Source organism: Girardinichthys multiradiatus, chromosome 13 (assembly GCF_021462225.1).
Source record: "Girardinichthys multiradiatus isolate DD_20200921_A chromosome 13, DD_fGirMul_XY1, whole genome shotgun sequence".
Lineage (NCBI taxonomy): Eukaryota > Metazoa > Chordata > Actinopteri > Cyprinodontiformes > Goodeidae > Girardinichthys > Girardinichthys multiradiatus.
This window is the reverse complement of record NC_061806.1, coordinates 34,693,584-34,714,013: the sequence shown is the minus strand read 5'-3', so window position 1 is coordinate 34,714,013 and position 20,430 is coordinate 34,693,584. Positions and strand designations below refer to the sequence as shown.

Sequence of the window (20,430 nt, the reverse complement as noted above, 5' to 3'; positions counted from 1 at the left end):
AGGTTGCACATACAATTCAGAACACATTAGACTATAAGTGGCGATTCTAAATCACACTAAAACCTACTCTATCCTGCCCACGCTATTTCTAATAAAGAAATAAAAATAAAAGGATGGATTTTACTTGATGTTTTCTCCTCTGAGCAGAGGGAGAGAGAGAAAGGGGTTCAAGAGTTCCAAGCATCCGTGGATACTCAGCAAAGCAGTCCGTTTTTCGTCCTTTGTGGCCTCCTCGGAAGAAAGGTGAAAAATATGACGGACCATCACTAATCGACTGGAACAAAAAAAACAAGGAAGAAAAATTGCGTCTCCTTGAAAACTCCATGGTTTTTTTGGTTATGTGTTAAACCCACATCTTCGATCGGTAAAGTTGAAAACGTACAAGCCTTCTTATTCCTGTAAGCTTAATTCGTTTAGTTTTCTCGTTGGCCAATGGGGAGAATGAATGAAAGTCCACGTGGAATTTTTTCTCCAGAGTGATGCTCCATTTGCGAAGTAACCACGTCTCGGTCCCAAGCTGAAAGCACCTCCTTAAAGGGCTCACTTTCTTAAATAGCCCATGGTGATGTCAGAACTGGAACGTCCCGTCATATCAGCCGCGGTGCCCGCTGGGATTTGAAGTAGCCGACTATCCTGGGGTACAAAATGGCCGATGATGCCAGAAGGCCTGGTAGCGTACAGCAACGTGCAAATGGTCCAATATTCAGCAAAACATGGTCCAACAATTATAAAAAATAAAATAAAATAAAAACACTTCAAGTGGGGTAAAAATGGCATGCAATAATGCTTATCAATTGTAATTCTTTAGACCTGCTGAAAAGTTTAAGCTGAACAGCACTGTTTGAAGGTTAGAAAGAGCAAAATCATTCAAACATACAGTAGCTTTACTAGCATTTAAGTAGTTGCAGTTTTATCTTTATTGATATATTTCACACTAAACAATTTTTTGTCATTTCAAAAGCCCAATTCAGTCTTGGAAATGTGGATGTCCCTCAGCCACCCATAGTTCAATATCCTTTATCATTACACCAAGCATAAAAGGAACAAACTGTTTATTTGCTTTTCTAACTGTTTGTGTCATTAAACATGTATTTACAGTTTGAGTATAACAAAAAAATATGATCTATTTTCTGACTATGTGAGAATGAAAAGAACTCTGAGAAATTGTTTACAAAGATGTTGAGGATTTATACTAAGGCCCAAGGCAATTAAATATGAGTTTAATTGGCAAATATTTGCAAACAATTAGATAATTTTTATCTTATCTGCTTGTATTGCCAATTTTAGTTTGCCTGAATGCCACATTTTGTTAATTCCACTGGTGTGACAAGAGGGGGCCAGTTGGGGAGCTGGTCTCCAGGGCGATTCGTGCCAGCACCCATCACCTCCTCCCTAACATATGCAACATCAGTAGGGTCTTGATGTGCGGGATGATTGACCTTGCAGGCATGGGAAGAGGACTGTGTAAGGTGCCTAACACCCAAACTTAGCTTTGCTTCGGGGTGGTGTTAGGCACTGGGGGCAAGGCGGGGTCTTCTTGCTCCCACTGCGCTGCCTGTGCTGGTTCGTAGGTAATGGAGGTATGTGGATGGCCTGGGGGCCTCTGAAGTTATCATGTGGGGGTGGCGGGGGGGCTATCCTTGGTGTGACGTTTGTGTGGGTGCTTGGGCCACGTCCCGGAGTGGGGGGCTCCTGTGTCGTGGCCTTTGGCTCCTAGGGATGTGTCAGGCCGGCAGACATCCCTCCCTCTTGTCCTCTCAGGGATTGGCTCACCAGGTATGATTGGTTTGCGTCTTCCCTAGCTTTCTCCCTCCAAATTTTGGTTGCCACTGTGGGCTTGTGCTTGCTTGGTGTGTTGGGGGCCCTGGGGGGTCTCCTGTTTTTGGGTGATCTTGCTGCCGGGTGTAGGTGCAGGCTTTTAGCTGCAGGGGGGACTGGGTTCTTGGCTTGGTGGAAGGGTCATCAACATGATAAAAAGTAAAAAGAAAAGGTTAGCAGGTGTGGCAAAATAAGATGAAGATTTGAAAATTTCAGAAATAAAGCCTGAGTAGGGTTTGGGCAGTTGAAAAATGAGGAGAGCTATAATAGAGAAATGGGGTTTGCTTTTAAATCCTAAACCTTTTAAAAGAAGTTAAGTTTGGAAAGGGAAGCACAGACAAGTTCAGGGCCCGTATTCATAAAGAATCCTATGACTAAAAGTAGCTCCTTGTGAAGTCAGTCTAAGAAAAATCTTAGAATTTTCCCTTGGTAAGATAAGTTATTCACGAAGCATCTTAGGCCTTAGGAAGGCTCCCAATGTGAGGAAATGTTTAGAGTAGTGGGGAGGACTTTTAGTGAGCCTAAGTTTGTCTTAAGCAGGGAGGATGGTGGAAAAACGAGAGAAAGGAGAGATATTCTCTGAACAGTGAACAATAGCGAATTAGTAAAATGCTACCGGCTTAATTGTGCAGAGATCCACCCCCTAAACGGTAAGTAAATGAGCACATAAACTTTATATACATAGAAGGAAGATGTAAATGAGGTGAATAAATATTTGCTGTATTGTACATGATGGTGTCACAGCCTAAGCCTGATTGGTCATGGGTTTAAGCCATGGGTTTAATTCAGTTCAATTCAGTTTTATATGTATAGCGCCAATTCACAACACATGTTGTCTCAAGGCACTTCACAACAGTCAGGTACATACATTCCAATTAATCCAAACTATTGAACAGTGCAGTCAAACTTAGTTATTTATTCAAATTGGATAAGAAGTTTTTCTGTCTAAGGAAACCCAGCAGATTGCATCCAGTCAGTGACTTGCAGCATTCCTTCCTCCAGGATGAGCATGTAGAGACAGTGGACAGTCACTGGCGTTGACTTTGCAGCAATCCCTCATACTAAGCATGCATGTAGCGACAGCGGAGAGGAAAAACTCCCTTTTAACAGGAAGAAACCTCCAGCAGAACCAGGCTCAGTGTGAGCGGCCATCTGCCATGACCAAGTGGGCGTTAGAGAGAACAGAGCAGAGACACAAAGAGAACAAAGAAGCACTGATCCAGGAGTACGTTCTATGGGAAGGAAAAGTAAATGTTAATGGATGTAGCTCCTTTAGTCGTTTCACCTAGAAAGAAAGAACAGATAAACTCTGAGCCAGTTTTCAAGGTTAGCATCTGAAAGAAAGCAGATATAATTAGTTACAGTAAAAGCTCAGTCAATCGCCATGTCTAGGAGACAGAAAGGGTTAAACACTAAAAGACAGGGCCATGTGGATCATCGGTAGAGGGTGAGCATTAAGTTGTTGCAAGCAGAAGCTTGGACGATGCCCCTCTCCAGAAAGGTGTCGCAGGTAGACACAGAGTCAGGCCAGGTGTAGCTTCTTGGAAGAGAAAAGAGAGAACAAAGTTAAAAGCTGAAATAACAACAAATAATGCAAAATTGGAGAGTAGTGTGAGAATGTAGCGAAGAGGGTGAAAGTGGTCATTATGTCCTCCAGCAGCCTAAGCCTATAGCAGCATAACTACACAGATACAGGTCCTTCTCAAAATATTAGCATATTGTGATAAAGTTAATTATTTTCCATAATGTCATGATGAAAATTTAACATTCATATATTTTAGATTCATTGCACACTAACTGAAATATTTCAGGTCTTTTATTGTCTTAATACAGATGATTTTGGCATACAGCTCATGAAAACCCAAAATTCCTATCTCACAAAATTAGCATATCATTAAAAGGGTCTCTAAACGAGCTATGAACCTAATCATCTGAATCAATGAGTTAACTCTAAACACCTGCAAAAGATTCCTGAAGCCTTTAAAACTCCCAGTCTGGTTCATCACTCAAAACCCCAATCATGGGTAAGACTGCCGATCTGACTGCTGTCCAGAAGGCCACTATTGACACCCTCAAGCAAGAGGGTAAGACACAGAAAGAAATTTCTGAACGAATAGGCTGTTCCCAGAGTGCTGTATCAAGGCACCTCAGTGGGAAGTCTGTGGGAAGGAAAAAGTGTGGCAGAAAACGCTGCACAACGAGAAGAGGTGACCGGACCTTGAGGAAGATTGTGGAGAAGGGCCGATTCCAGACCTTGGGGGACCTGCGGAAGCAGTGGACTGAGTCTGGAGTAGAAACATCCAGAGCCACCGTGCACAGGCGTGTGCAGGAAATGGGCTACATGTGCCGCATTCCCCAGGTCAAGCCACTTTTGAACCAGAAACAGCGGCAGGAGCGCCCGACCTGGGCTACAGAGAAGCAGCACTGGACTGTTGCTCAGTGGTCCAAAGTACTTTTTTCGGATGAAAGCAAATTCTGCATGTCATTCGGAAATCAAGGTGCCAGAGTCTGGAGGAAGACTGGGGAGAAGGAAATGCCAAAATGCCAGAAGTCCAGTGTCAAGTACCCACAGTCAGTGATGGTCTGGGGTGCCGTGTCAGCTGCTGGTGTTGGTCCACTGTGTTTTACCAAGGGCAGGGTCAATGCAGCTAGCTATCAGGAGATTTTGGAGCACTTCATGCTTCCATCTGCTGAAAAGCTTTATGGGGATGAAGATTTCATTTTTTCAGCACAACCTGGCACCTGCTCACAGTGCCAAAACCACTGGTAAATGGTTTACTGACCATGGTATCACTGTGCTCAATTGGCCTGCCAACTCTCCTGATGTGAACCCCATAGAGAATCTGTGGGATATTGTGAAGAGAACGTTGAGAGACTCAAGACCCAACACTCTGGATGAGCTAAAGGCCGCTATCGAAGCATCCTGGGCCTCCATAAGACCTCAGCAGTGCCACAGGCTGATTGCCTCCTTGCCACGCCGCATTGAAGCAGTCATTTCTGCAAAAGGATTCCTGACCAAGTATTGAGTGCATAACTGTACATGATTATTTGAAGGTTGACGTTTTTTGTATTAAAAACACTTTTCTTTTATTGGTCGGATGAAATATGCTAATTTTGTGAGATAGGAATTTTTGGTTTTCATGAGCTGTATGCCACAATCATCCGTATTAAGACAATAAAAGACCTGAAATATTTCAGTTAGTGTGCAATGAATCTAAAATATATGAATGTTAAATTTTCATCATTACATTATGGAAAATAATGAACTTTATCACAATATGCTAATATTTTGAGAAGGACCTGTAGTTTCAGTTCAGATTATTTAGTTAAACGACGATTATTTACAACGTCATCTCAAGGCACCCCACAAAGCGCGCAACACATGTACGGAGTCCTTAGTCCTTGATGCAGGCCGTCGCAATATCAAAACACAGCGACGTTTTCTGCACACCCTTCCTGGACTCTTTTCACCATTTCCTATCTGCTTACTGTCAAAAGAAATGCTAAAATAAAGGCCACTAGTGCGGCACAAAAGCATAAAAAAAAAGCCTGAATGATCATCTACAATGCTCCCTGTCTGTGAGGAAGTTCACTGGTGTTCTGCAATCTCCTCTCTAGCTTCTGATCACAGCAGATACCAGAGCTGCTCACATGGCGCACTGATCTGCCTGGGAATGCCTGTTTTTCGCGCCGTGATCCCAGGACCAAATCTACCTTCCAACACTGCTCTCTTCAGGCTCTGCTCTGTTCCGAAATGAGTTCGGTTTGCTCCACCTTTATTTCTCTGTTCTGTTTTGTTCATTTTACCACACTAAACATCATTATACAGTAAGGAACATCACAGTAAAATGCTGAATATATGCAGTATGAAAATGACCAGCATGGCGAGTAAAAATAATAATATAATGATGAGCATGTTAATAAGCTACATTTAAACAAGTTGATGCTGTGGGAAAATAAATTTAATCTCACTAGGCTTTATCATTATGATTTACACATTTCTGAATCCAGTCCAAATTCTATCCTCGAGTAATTTCTCTCCACTGATTACTAGGTGAACATTTATTGGGTTTTTTTTTTTGTTGTTTTTTTTTTTTTTTACAACAAATCACAGCTCTTTGAAGATAGCTTCACTCTTGGCAACGGGGTCAACCACACCTCCTCACTAAGATAGGAACTTCTGTAGTCTCTTTGCTCAGAGTCTCTCTCAGAAGGGAAGTGAATCAGTCTTAGGCTAGGAGTCCTTGCCAGGAATTTTTAGGCTAAGTTAGGAGCTGTCTGAGAGGACTTTGTGAGAATCTTTGTGAATATGGGCCCAGGTCTTTGCAATAAAAAACAGCCAGACCACCACCACTTCCAATGATGCAGATTTTCTGAAGTATCTGGGAGGACAGGCCTCATTAAGTGCTGAGAATTGTTTGTTTGATGCCATATTTCTGTGAGGGACAGTAAGTCAAAACTGCAATCCTAAATGTGGTCATATGTAAAACAGGACTTGTTTTAAATAGACTGTTCATCAAACATCTCCATTTTACGTTCTTGGGTTGAGTGACGCTGTAAGGGCCAAAGTAGGCTGAAATCCCCTCTATATTCTCTTTCCAGCCAAGTGCATTTCTGTGCAGCACCGTTTTCAAGGTTACAAGTAGGAAGTAGGAGAGCATTCTAATGACGTGTAGATGGTGCGATGAGGCATGCGGTAGTGCATAGAGAAGGCATGAGCTCCTGTGAATATGATGCTGGATTCAGTCTTGATTTAATAAAGTCAATCACACTATTAGTCTTCTGTCTTTTGCAGAGCAAAACTGCCCTGACACATGTTGGCAACCATCTTCTCTATATGGTATGCCTGAAATGTCGTGACCCCCTCTTCCCTTGGAGTCAAAACAAGTGGCAAATCCCACTGGTGTTCTGACTTGCAACTGGAGCACGTTTAACTCGGGTGTAACGTCATTTCTACATCCCTGTTCCAACTTCTATAACAATTTAGTACTATTTGCAAAACTTGCATTTCACTGGGGAACCTCCTCAAAGGATTTTTCTGTGCAATCTCACTCCACTTCTTGGAAATGTCTGAATAGAGTTGGAGTTGAAAAACTTTTAAACCAAATGTTATCTATGTTTTTGCCTGGGGATTGCTGGGAAAGGATCCATCCTTTCCATTATTCCAGACACTATAAAGCAGGTTTGGAAAATAAAGATCTTAATGTGTCTTACCCACCATTCAGTGATAAGATTTATTGTCTTTGAATCATTAATCACACTGAACGGTGTTAAAAAGAAATTAACATGTTTGACAGTCAATTGTTTTATAGACTAAAACTGCTTTTTCTTGAATGAATTTTTTGAATTTATTTTGTATCTGCATTGTTCCTACCAAGATTTTAATCTTAAGTTACCCTTTTTTCACCCTTAGTTATCTCTATCTTAGTCTTGTTTCCTAACCAGCTCAAAACGAGACAATATGTAATTTCTACTGTTTTTGTCTCAGAGAAAGTGAAAAACAGTAAATGTTTAGGAAATCCCTCATCCTACATTGGATCTTGTTGTTGACCCACATTGGACATTTTCTTTTTTTTTTTTTATTCGGACAGTGTCCCAAATTTGAAAGAGCCAATGTTTCCTGCTTGACCCAGAAAACTAGCACTAAGGAGAAACTGAATGTGAAAGTGAGATATGCTACACATGGGAGGAAAGGGAAGAAGAAAAATATCATTATTTGAAGGTGAGATTCAACATGGAGGGTCCAGTATGTTTCAGTGCTCTCATTATGTCAAGGACATACAAGGCTCAACTGAAATGTTCATGCTACTCCTTGTGGGAGGATTTTAACAGTGTGATTAGTGCTTCTTTATTCTTGCTGCTGGTTGGTTTAATTGAAAACTAGCCAATTGTGCATCATTTCATATCATTTATAGAGCACATTTAAATTACACCAGAGCGCTCTACAGGCAAATTGTAAAAACAAAATCTAGCACAGTATATGGAGCCAATAAAAGAAAATAAATCCAATAAATAAGTAAATACAGTTGCCACATTTTCAAACACATTAAAAGCCACTGTTTACATAATTAACCAGAGCAACATGTTTTAAGATGATTTTTAAAAAGGTTGTAGCCCTGTGCAGATTTAACTTAAAATTGGTTCCAGAGCTTGGGGACTATGCATAAAAACAACCTAATCCATTAGGAACATATAAAAGTAGCTGGTGTGACAATCCCAAAGCTCTGGTAGGCATGTGACTTATTAAGAGACTTGGAATACTCTGGTGTGAGTCCAGGAAGACTCTTAATTAATACATGTGTAAATGATGCCTAAATTGTACTTGATGCCAATGTAAGGAAGCTAAAACCAGAATAAAGTGGTTATGTCACTTGCCTCCAGTAAAAAGGCAAATGGATGAATTATGGAGAACTTGGATTGGAAAAAAAAGCATTACAGTAATCTACAGCATGGATGACTTTCTCAAAATCCTGTCATGGTAGGTAAGCCTTCACCTTGGAACAAGTAACCAGGAAAATACAAAAATACATAAGTGTGGTGCCCCTATTGTACCACAAACAAATAAGAAATTATAAACCGCTGTGTGAAAAGCAGTGGTCTAAAAGCACTAAAACAGCAGAGTTACCAAACTTAAAAGTTTAGGCAGTAATAACTTTTAAAAGTGGTGTTGTTTTTTGTTACGGTAGGTTTAAAATCAGACCGCAATTTCTGATGAGCAACTTTAAAGAATTTGAGTTGTCAAACTAGGATCAGAGGGTTTCTGGTTTACTTTCTAACATATAAAGTGTTTGACTTTTGTTTCCCTGACCATGCAGTATCTAAATAAAATGTAATAAAATTACATTTAGTATATAGCACAACATCTTGTAACCGTACAGCCATTTATTTACGGGAAATTTGAGAGGTATCGCTTCAGTGCAACGCTTAATCTTTTTTTTTTTTTTTTTTTTAACATGATAATTGTTTCTACAACCTGAGCCACATATCTGCTCAACTACAGGCCTGTTTTTGCTGGTTCAGATATTACAGTGGTAGAAACCAATACATTTATTTCACTGTGGTTTTATAAATACACTCTGTGCTGCATTGCTGAACTGCATAAAACAAGCTAACTAACATGAAACAGGATTACACTTTAGGCTTTATTTAAGCATAAAGAAAAGCACATCTTCTATTTACTGTATCTCAGTATAGGATTAGGGTTTCAGATTTCAAAGAGGTCTCTGCCTGTCAGGAAACGGGCGCCATTCTTGGCCTTCCACATTTTACTTAAGCAGATGATTTTGAGTATGGTTAAACTCTTCCTTTCTCCCAACAGCAATGTGCTCAGAGATTTGAAGGAGCTATTTCAGATCAGATTCAGATATCAGTCAGGCTCCCATTCCTTAAAGACTGGAGTGAATATTTAAATCACATGGAAATTAACCCAGAGATCTGCTGTGAGCTCAATCTGCTGCATTTTAATCTCAGTCGGCCTGCCGCCTCAGTCCGAATGCAAAAAAACTAAAGAAAAAAGGAGAAATGTTGAGATTTTTTGAGTCATTGATGAGGCGATCGGCTACCAGGGTAGGGTGGGGGTGGTTTGGTGTATTTATGGAGCCTTGAGAAGCTCTAATCTACCAGAATGAATCTGATTATCATTTCCAAAAACATATCATAGAGAAGCTTACAGACCGCCTGCAGAGTGGGGATCAGCAGCCAGACTTGCTCTTCAACTTGGCATGATATAAGAAGTAACTAAGCGCCAAAGCACCAGAAATAACTTGACACACACCATGAAAAACACATGCTGGAAATGAAAACAATAGTATATGAGACTGTGAATCCAGCACTCAGCCACCTCTTGATGGATATCCAGCTAAAACGGCATATAAAGGCTGGTACAGAAAGACTAAAACTAGAGGTAGTTAAGTCAGTTTGCAAATTTGTTTGTGTCGGTTAAGGGTTAAAACCTATGAATAAATATCTGAGTGACTAGTTGTGACACCGGGGACTGACTAAGGCTCTGGGCTCACTTTCACTTGGAAACTAAATCACCAAGTGAATCACCTGCTCAGCTTCTCCTCCCTCTTCCCCTTAAAAAATAGCAGCTTCTTTACCCTTCGGCTGTGGTTGGAGCCATGCTCTAATTCAATCAGTGCATTTTGTAGCCTCAGAGTGAGAGATTGCATGTTCATTAAAAAATCCTGATTAGTCCAGGGGACTGATTACTTTATGTAGCCATTAGTGTGTGCGTGTTACTGCCCATTAGACTTCTACTTGAAGCCTCCCTCCTGCCCTCTCATTTGTCTAATGGATGAAGACTTAAGCCCCCTTAAAACACAACGTGCACGCTCGCTGAATGTGCACAATGATCCATTAATTAGCTTAAGTGGCCCCTCAGGCGTCCTCTTCCCCCCCCATCATCCCCTCCATGTTTCCCTCTATCCTCCTTTGTGTTGCAGCCATTTTCCAGGAAAACAACCACTCCGTCCATCAACCCCCCTTTCTGTCGGTGTGTTTTCTCCCCTGGCCATAAAGTCTCATTAAAAGTCAAATGATTTATTTCCTTATGCAGGGCTCATACAGACTCTGTCAAAAAGTTTATGCTTCAGCGCCAGTCCGCCTCTCAGTCTGGGCTCTCTGAAAGGTTTCCAGGCAGTATATCCTGTCTAATTCCTAATATTTATCCCTTAAAGGCTCAATAGCAAGCAAGCAGGGCTTTAGCTAGGTATAAGAAATCTCTACTTTTTCTTCTCCAAGTTTATTTGGGAGCTAGATGATGATTGGCAGCATCTTCATTTTAAGTGGAATTCAATAGCAAGAGCCATAAGGGATTTTTCCTCTGGGGGATTTTCTTTTATCCCCACTCCAGAAGACTGATTATTAGTCAGCTGGAATGTGGTACACAGCGGTGGTGCTCCATATGAGGGAGAAGAATGGTTGGGGGTGGGAATGAGGGAAGATGATCTGCATCAAAATCAGAATTTTAGAATGTTAGATGATTAAGGTTTTCCTAAGGCTTGTTCCAGATCTAATTAGTTTTTGTGTTTTTGGGGGTATGTTTTGAAGTCCATTGTTCTACAGAGAAAAGATTATTCAAAAGTGGAAAATATTTAAGACAGTGACTCTAAGGGTATAATTGCATGTAGACGTTGAGGGTTCAGAGTGGGGGTGGGGGGACCCTCTTCCCCACCGTTTTTTTAAATGCACACTACAACAACACGTATCAACACCACATTTGAGCTGGCGGAGGCAGGCTTGGGGTCTTTTCACACCCCCGTTCGCTATTTCCCATCTGTGGTCAGAGGCCGGGAGAGGGAGTGGGCCCTCTAGTCGGGTCTGGGCTGGCGTTTCGGCTCTCTCGGGATCGCCTTGGTTCCCTTGGATCTCGGCCCCTGGCTTTGGGCCCTGGTGTGCCGGCTGGGGGGGGGGTGCCGGGCTCCGGCAGGGGGTTCTTAGCCGGCGTTGATTGGGATGTGGCCCCGCTTTGATGGAGGGGCTGGCCGGCTGGACTGCTTGGTGGCCATGCGGGGGTGCCACCCGCACCCCGCGTGGCCGTGGTGTGCCATGCGGGGGTGCGGGTGGCCGGCGGGCTGGGGCGCTCCCGGGGTTTGGGGCTGGGGTTGGCGGGGTGCCTGGTAACTGGGGCTGCCGTGGCCTTTTTTCCATTGCTTCCTTTTGTGGTCCTGGCCTGGGGTTGGGCGCTGGGCTGCAGTTGGCGGTCGGGTGGGTGGGGCGGCGGAGCATGTCTTGTGACTGCACCGGGGCGGCTGGCGGGTTATGCTTGGCCTGGAGCGGTTGACCTGCATGGCCCAGGTCCCCGGCCAGTGCATGTATCCCTCTCGTAGGCTGGGGCTGCTGGCGCTGTCTGGCGGGGGTTGGGCGGGTTTGGAGGTGTGCTGCTCTGCTGGCTGTCTTGTCCGAGGGGGGATCGGGGCTGCGGCCTGTAGGGTGGAGGGGTTGTGTCCACTTCTAGGGCGTGGGGTCACTGGCGTTTGGATAGGCTGGGCGGCAATGGTGGAGCTGAGCTGGATAGTGTTCCTCCCTGGGCGGTCGTTGCAGTGGCAGTGATGTAGTGTTTTTTTGTCGCTGAGGGGGGCATGGTGGGGTCACTGGCCCTGGGTGCCTGCCGCTGGCCGGGGACCTCTTGGTGGATGAGTTTGTCCCGTCATGGTGCGGGGTCGGGGGTTCTGTTGTGCGTGCGATGCTGGGTGGGGTCTGCCCTGTTGCGCCAGTGGGCGGGAGTGGCATTGCGCGGGGCCCTTGCCCTGCCGTTGCAGCGCGCTGTGTGGTGGGGGAGCGAGGTGCGGCGGGGGTTCTTAGAGCGGGGCTGTGTGTGGAGCTTGCGCTGTGTGGGTGTGGCTTCATCGGCTTCTCGGCCATGGAGTTCACCTGTGGGGGTGTGCCCCTGTGGGGGTGAGGATTCAAGCCGTTTGGGTTTGGGGGATGTGTTCGATATCGGTGTCCTTGTTGGGGATGGCCCTGTGGGGAGGCTCTTGTTGGGGTTCACTGGGGGTGGGAGACTCATGGGGTTGGGATCGGAGCTCGTTGGGGGGTCGGCACTACTCCGTCCTGGGGCGGCTCCGGTTGGCGGGTTGCTTTCGGCCATGTGGACCCCTCTTTTGTACATAGCCCCCTCTCTGGAGGTGGATGGGGGTTGTTGGGGACTGGGTTCGGGGCGTGGGGTTGCCTGGGTCTGGGCGGTACCGGCGCTGTCTGCCTGCCTCTGCCCCAGGAGGGAAGGGGACCACCTCGTGGGTCCGGGGGCCGGTTGCCCCTAGGGGGTACCGGCGCCTGGACCTGGGAGTATAGAGTATGCATGGGGATTGTGAGTGAATGTATGACGTCCATTGTTGTTTATCCTTACTTTGGGTGTGAGTGATTTTATGTGTATGCAGGATGGTGGGAGTGGGTGATTGTGACTGTGTGCGCCTGTTTTTTTTTTTTTTTGTGACAGGTTCGGTCTTGGACTGCTCCCTCTCCTGGATCAGCTTCCTCCCCACCACACCGCCTGCCGGTGGTTGGAGTCTCTGCCCACTGGTGTACTTGTGGTTCTCGGTGTCCGGGGCCGGGTGCTTTGGTATGTGCTGGCTCACTCCCGGTAGCTGCTTGCCGGGGCCTGGCCCCCTGGGCTCTGTCGGGCCTCTGCTTGGGGGGTGGTGTGTCCCGGGGTCTTGGGCCTCTGGGTCCATGGCTGGATCTGCTCGGGTGTGGATGGCTGCCGGCGGGGCCTGTGGACTCGTCGCTGCGGCTCCCTGGGGCTTCTGCACTGTCGCTGCTGGGTGGTTTCCCTGGGACTCTCCACTGCTCTTCTCTGGGGGGGTTGCGGTAGTCCCGGCGGTGGTTCTCCTGGGGTTCCTGTGTTTTGGGCAGCCTTTGGATGTCTGTGGCTTGGATCTCCTCAGTGTCCGTCCAGGGACCATGGGGCAGGCCTGTGGGTCCTCACACTCGCTATTGCATATTTTTGTGGAGAAACCTTGTATACAAAAAGCACGTCCACACTCATACTCAGGTGTTAAGCTTCAGGTGTTGACAGATACACAGATGTTCTATATTGGGCTGCACCTCTCACTAAGTACATTTTACATTCAGAATTACTGTGTACTATTTTGTTAAAAAAAAAAAAAACAGCTGCAGGTGTATAAGCAAGCAGGGTGTAATCTTGTATTCTTTTCATCCTTCTTTCTCTCCTCCACTCTTTCCTCCCCTTTTTCCCCATCTCTCTCTTTTTTGAGCTTCTTTTTTCCTTTTTATTTCAGTCTCCGTGTCCGTAACAATTGAAATATTCCCAAAGAAGTTTATAATAAAGTTTATTTTATAAATATCAAGCAGAGCTTTAAAGCATTAGCTGTGATGCTCTGCTTGTGAAAGTAAATCTGCTGGGCAATTTCTTGGCACTCAGACAACAATTTTGAGCGATACTCTGCTGGACAGGACACGGTAAAAAAAAAATAATAATAAGACAGTGACTCTTCCCAGGAGTGGACAGCCCATCAAATTGACCTCAAGGACTGACCACACAATAATGCAGACAAATGATACCCATTCCCTGTTTTTGACGATCTCAGAAACACGATCTGTGGAATAAAAGATTAATTTTGCTCTGTTTAACGTCAAGATAAAGGCCTTTTGTCTTGGCTACAGGAGTGACAGGTGTGCATATCTATGCAAAACATCTGATATCTGAGCAACATCCTGCCACAGGAAGCGCATCTAACAGTGAATTACTCGTCAGAAAAAAAACCCACAAAACCTCACAAATTTAACCTGCCTTCACAGCGAACAACAAATGGGCATTTTTAATGACTGTATCCAAAGCAATGCAAGTGTCATTTTTTCAATACCCTAGTATACCTTTGTATCATTTTACCACCCAACCACTACCCTCTACTCGTACCTAGCAGTTTATATATATATATATATATATATAAATTAAAAATCAGTTGTTTGCTTATGAATAAATTATTTTTTTATTTAAACCTCGCAATCTTGATGGTCATTTGATAATTTTTACACACCAAGTTCTGGTAGTGTTGATCATTAAGATAAGGATGCAAAACTACAGAAAACCCAGTGAAACAAGAACCAGATGTACATGTGTACACATCACATACCAAGATGGAGCCTTTCGATATTTGCATTTTTTTAAGGTTTTTAGTTTACCTTTCTTTTAAGGATATGATAAAAATTTTGATCACCTGCAGTAGCTGTCTGTATGGGTTCTGCTCCAACTATCATAAATAGCTCTTTCTTTTCTTTTCTTTTTCTCAAAAAGATAAAATTATCAACAAGTGTTCAATATTATATTATAATGCATTGCATTGCTTACCCAATCTTCTTATGTGTGTGCTGTTCTGGTGATTTACAAGAAGTTAATACCGATTTTCTCTGGTGGGGCTCACAAGATTCTATGGAAAAAGGAAAGGGTACAACCTAGTAAAGATACAGAGCAGATTAGTTTGTACATAAAACATCTCTACCAGAAAAATAATTTACGTAAGAATAGATTTTAAACCCAACCTTGTTTTTTTGAGTGTGAAAGTGTTCCTGAAATGTTGATGAAAATGGAGCGGCTACCATCAACGTGATTGTTCTAGAGACTTGTAATTTGAAGACGTTGAGAACTGCTGCACCTTTCTTTGATTTTGAACAAATGTGGAAGGTGGCAGCAATAAGGAATGCAGATTACATGTTGGCAATGTAATGTTCTATGGCTATTCTGGTCCTTTTATCTCAGCTTGTGTAATTTCTGCCATGGTACATGTTACTGTGAATTCCATCTCTACGGATAATTATTAGACTTTTCAAATTTCAGAATTGTTTACAGTTATTAAATTTGGTTCTGATTGATTTGAAATGATATAATTCTGTTGGAATTTTATGAAGGTAAGTTGTTGGTGTTGTGGAAATGTGAGTATGCATGTGAGTCAGGGAAATCTTAATTGTCTTTTATTGTCTCTTTTTTAAAAATTTTTTGTCTTTCTATTTTAATTTGAGCTTCTTATAAAAAAAAAGCCGTTTTTTTCAGGAATTAATAGAAGCAGTTCCTGAGCCACCACTTATGCAGCAGTTTATCACAGGCCTTCATGTGGAATAAAATAATTTAGTTCCTGAACAGTGTTAGCACTCAAGCAAAAGTCCTATTCATATTCATTCACAAGACACGTATTCATATGTTTACACACACACACACACACACACACACACACACACAAACACACAAATCCACATACGTAAAAAAGACAGACTGCCCTTCGGGCTTATTTCCACAAATTTTAGTCACCTTCATTTAGATAGTGATAATTAATACAGGGCAAGGAGTGTCAGCACAACAACCTGTTTCGTACATTGTGAAAAATTTAAATGCGACCTTAAATTTGATTTTGTAATCTTATTTTGAATATAGAGAAATTCTAAACATGTCTGTGTGAAGGCAATATGTTATCACTACACCTTTTTAAAAAGGATAAATTATAGCAACTGCTTTATTAACAACAAATGCTTTTTTCACATGTGTTTAACAAAATTATTATATTGGTATGTTCAGGATGACACTCCTGACAAGTTAAGGTCTATTCCTTTTGCTAAAAAGATTCAAGTCTTTGAGGGTTTTCAGTTGACCTGTTTGAACCATAGACCCTAGAGACCCCTGATGGGCACGCATGGATGATTAGAGATTTCATGCCCAGCCAATCAGTTGATCATCAAATAGAATGAAATAATAAAATGAGTTGGTGACTTCATGGTAACATACAGTCTAATCCACTCTCTTGATTCCAATACGCATGCATCATTAAGAAAAGGAGCACATCCAAGGAGACATACATACTTTAAAAGCATAAGAAGACTCAACAAAATCCTCTGCTTGAGTTTAGGCCTGTGTAATGTATTTTTAGTATGACAGCATACATGGTACAACATTAGCATAACGAAAGAGTATAACAATAATGTTAATCTATGTCAGATGTCTTTAATGAAGGTGCCTCTGCTCTGTTCTCTCAAACCCCCAGTCCTGGTTCTGCTGGGGGTTTCCTTCTGTTAAAAGGGAGTTTTCCTCTCCACTGTCGCTACATGCATGCTCAATATGAGGGTTTGCTGCAAAGTCAATGCAAACAACTGTCCACTGTTGCTACATGCTCATCCAGAAGGAGTGAATGCTGCAACTCACTGACTCGATGCAATCTGCTGGGTTTCCTTAGATAGAAAAACTTTTGACCAATTTGAATAATAAACTGAATCTGACTGCACTGTTTGATAGTTAGGATTAATTGGAATGTATGAACCAGACTTGGAATCTGTATGATTCGATTAAATTGACTTCGTAACGTGCCTTGAGATGACATGTGTTATGAATTGGCGCAACACAAATAAAACCCAATTGTTTTATGCAGGAATAATGATGACTCATCTAAATTGCTTTTTAAATGTCAAGAAAGAAAAATCACCATTATCAAAGCATGTTGGCAGTGCACAAGTATGGTAATAAAATGTACTTAATGATGTTAAAATTTAGCAATCTATTCCTAAACCTTCGCTTGCTCTGAGCTATAGAAGAAAAAAGAGACAGATATTGAGTTCTGCTCATGTTTGTGTGAAATCTCCTTTTACGAAGTGCTGTTGACCAGTCAAAGTGCCACCATTCACTGAGGGCGAGAGCAGTGTTTCAGTGGAGTAAGTGGTTGACACTATCAGTTAGTGTGTGTGTGTGTGTGTGTGTGTGTGTGTGTGTGAAAGTGCATTGGTCATCACTAAGAAATGCTGGGGAACTGCAGGGCTTGGACAAAGTTTATCAAGTCTGTGAAGAAAAACAAGTGACAGCATTCCTGACTGTTGGCTTATCTCTCAGCTTCCTGCAAGAAAAACACACACACACACACACACACACACACACACACACACACGCGCGCGCGCACAGTGAACCTTTGCTTTGGCTGTGCTATTCAGATTTTTTTCTGAGTTCAGAGGCTTGGGCACCCAGAACACCCAGAGAATGTGGTTTGAAGTTTGTTGATTGATGCAGTTCAAACCATAATTTGTTTCCCTCCTTTTTATGTTGAATTTAAAGTGTCTTGAACTTTTTCTCTTTTTAGATGCACTTCAACATGAGTGTAAACCTCATTTCTCACTTTATGCATCTCAGCTACGTGTGGTAAAAATTATTTGATGCCAACATATTTGATTTCTTTAAATCCCATATTATTTGTTTTCTGCATTGTTTCCAGTATATTTTTGTGCCTTTTTTCTAGCTTTCTGCAATCTCTTTAGATTTAATCTTTTTGCATATGTCTGTTTGCTTTTCCTTTAATGTATATACTTTGTTGTATTCCTGTTTATTCCTATCTATCTACTGTATACACTTGTTTTATTGCTTTCCCTTTTTCTCATTTCTTTTCCCTGTTATGAGGTGTTGTTCACTCCAGCTAGATTTCTCAATCCACATTTCTTTTTTTCTTTCTGCCTCGTTTAATTCAAACTTTTCCCTTTCACTCAGTCTCTTTCCTCTCTGTATTGTTTTCCGTCCTACTTGTTTCCTCCTGTGTTTCCTTCAGCCATGCTTTTTACCTCTCCTGGTTTCAGGTTGGTCTTTTTCCTGCTTTTTTCCAAGTCCTCCATTCTCATGTTTATGGATCCATGTCTTCATCCTTTCACATTTTATACTTAAATTATATTTGTTCTCCTCTTTCCTTTTGTTGCCCCCACCCCTTTTATCCTGTGTTGCTGCCTCTGGTTGCTTAGTGATCGTTTCTGCTTACTGTTGCCAGGTAGTTTCTAGGTGGCTATGATCACATGATGTGTTTTTCTGTCTGTTTGTGCTGAGTCATTAGGCTCTATCAGCATCTGAGCTCTGATTGCAGTGTTGGTCACAGCAGCACGCTCTGCAGCATTTTAACATTGTCTCTGTAGACATTTCATATGTTAAAATTTTCCAAAAGCCTATTGAAATATGACATAATTTTCTACTTTTTACAGTTGACTTATTACATCTGTAACATTTCTTGTCTATACATCTAATGATCTGCAGTTGACATTTGGCTTTTCTGGTTCTATGTTGTGTGATTTGACCCCTTTTGTCATTTTTTTACAAAAACTATGATGTAGTTTCTTTAATAGGATATTAAAGGTTACGTTAATAAAACAACAACAGGGATATCTCTAGATCCAGCTGTTCGATTTCAGGATTTTGTCCCAAAATAAATTGTTGCAGGCCTTCAGTATTTATTTATTTATTTATTTATTCTTTCATCTTTGAAAAAAAAATCATCTTTGAGCAGAAAAGTATTTTTAGTTGAAGTTGCATGTAGACGTTTTTTACAAGTCAAAGTTTCTTCTATTGCATCTGTTGCTTTTCACTTATCAGAGATCTCATATCCTTCTCTTTCCGGGGGATTGTTCTTTGGCCAGAAGAGTATAGCTCGTGACCGTATCTATAAGGCTTAGCTCCGCAATACATACCAGTATATCTAAAATCTTGGTCTTCTGGCGATCGTCCAGATCTCATAAACATAGATGAGAGTTGGAAGATAGACATACCAGTAAATAGAAAGCTTTGCTTTTTGGCTTGGCTCTTTCCCCACCCCAACAAACTGGAGCCGAATCTGCATTAATACAGATGTGGCCCCAATCCCTCTATCCAACTCCAGGTCACCATCATCTGTTCATAAGACATCCCAGAGGAAGCTATCCACCTTTTGCCATTTGAGATCTCCTAATTTGTCTCTATAAAGATGGAATGAACAAAATTTATCTTCTCAGAAACAGCAATGCCAGAAGTAATGATGTCTTGCAAGAGCTCCACCCTCATCTGTTTGTGTGCAATCAGCAGTGTGAAAACATTTCAGGCTTCTGGTGATACGCTGTTGGCATTGGTCAGCCACTGGTGATTATGGTAAACCATAAGGTTATGTATCCTGGCATATTGCAATGTCTGATTTTAAATATTGTAGTTAAATATATCACCAGAAATGTAAACATTTCGTTAAACAATAAATAAACATATGCAAGGTCATTGGTTAGTTTAAACATTTTATTTATTTAGTTTAGTGTAAAGGTAAAGCAAAATAAATCAGAAGAAATACTCCATATCCTTTTCTATTTTTATGACATGGAAATCTAATCTCTAATCAAAGCTTATATTTAAACAGTGCCCACAGCTTTATAGCAGATCAACCTTAAAAATAAACTTTGAGTTAAAAGAACCAAATACTGCAATGTTGTGCTTATCTCAGTTGGAACTGCATCTACTTTTGGGGGGACTGTTTTTTTTGGGTTTTTTCTAGGAACAAAAAACCCTAAATGGGCTTTTTCCTTGTTTTACCAAACCTGAACTGATCTTGGCCTTTAAAACCTAAGGTGAGGATCAAGTGGTGACCAGGCATGGGCTGAATACCTGGTATCAAGGTATACTGAGGTTTAAAAAAGTTTTAAAAGTGACACCTTCTCTTGCATCTCATTACAAGGACATTAAACCGAGAAACAGTGAGATCAACAGTTTCGTAAGAAATATAGCAAATGCATAAGTGTTATTATGTTTGTCCTGTCATAATTTGCACTGCTGCCTGTCCTACCTAGGGTGCCCATTCTTGGAAAATAGATTTTTTTAAATTGTCGGATAGTGAGAATCTCATACCAGCCCATGACAGTGGCTTATATGTATCTTTTATCCCTATTATCTGTATTTGTACTGTTCATCCCTTCAGGGGCTACAAGCACTCAAAAGTAGGGTCTAGTTCCAGTGGGAGAAATTATTTTAACTTTCAATTTGAACACTCGGATCACATTTTTGCCATCTGTTATAGTGTTGATCTGATGACTCCCACAGCTAAATCAAAAATAGTATGAACCAGATGTGTTTGTGTGTCTGTCAACAAGCTGCCTGGGGTTCTGTGTAAGCGGAAACAGTGTAGGAGCTGTAAGACTTAACAAACTGCCACTCTGAGTATCTCTGCACACCTCAGATAGCTGTTGAATTAAACAGTTTCTTGTTTCTTCTCCACGGTTTCCTGCTCCCATACTCTTCTTGTCTTGTGACTTCCTTTCCTCCTCTTTTAGCTTTGTTTTTTTTTTCTATCGGTCAATCTTGTATGTATTTCTCCATCCAAAACGGCCAAACAAACACTTAAAAACAAACCT

General features: G+C 42.0%; 1 protein-coding gene and 1 long non-coding RNA gene across 4 annotated transcripts in view; one reads left to right on the top strand and one right to left on the bottom strand.

Moving 5' to 3' along the window:
• The window catches only part of LOC124879129 (semaphorin-6D-like), a 227,913-nt gene that overhangs the window by 54,416 nt on the left and 153,067 nt on the right, over positions 1-20,430 (top strand). The gene's annotated exons all lie outside the window — the stretch shown is intronic.
• On the bottom strand, positions 350-15,031 carry LOC124879130. Its single transcript, XR_007040959.1, has 3 exons — positions 14,821-15,031; positions 14,630-14,708; positions 350-1,946 (listed from the first exon to the last, which is right to left on the bottom strand). It is a non-coding gene; the product is annotated as an uncharacterized LOC124879130 (long non-coding RNA).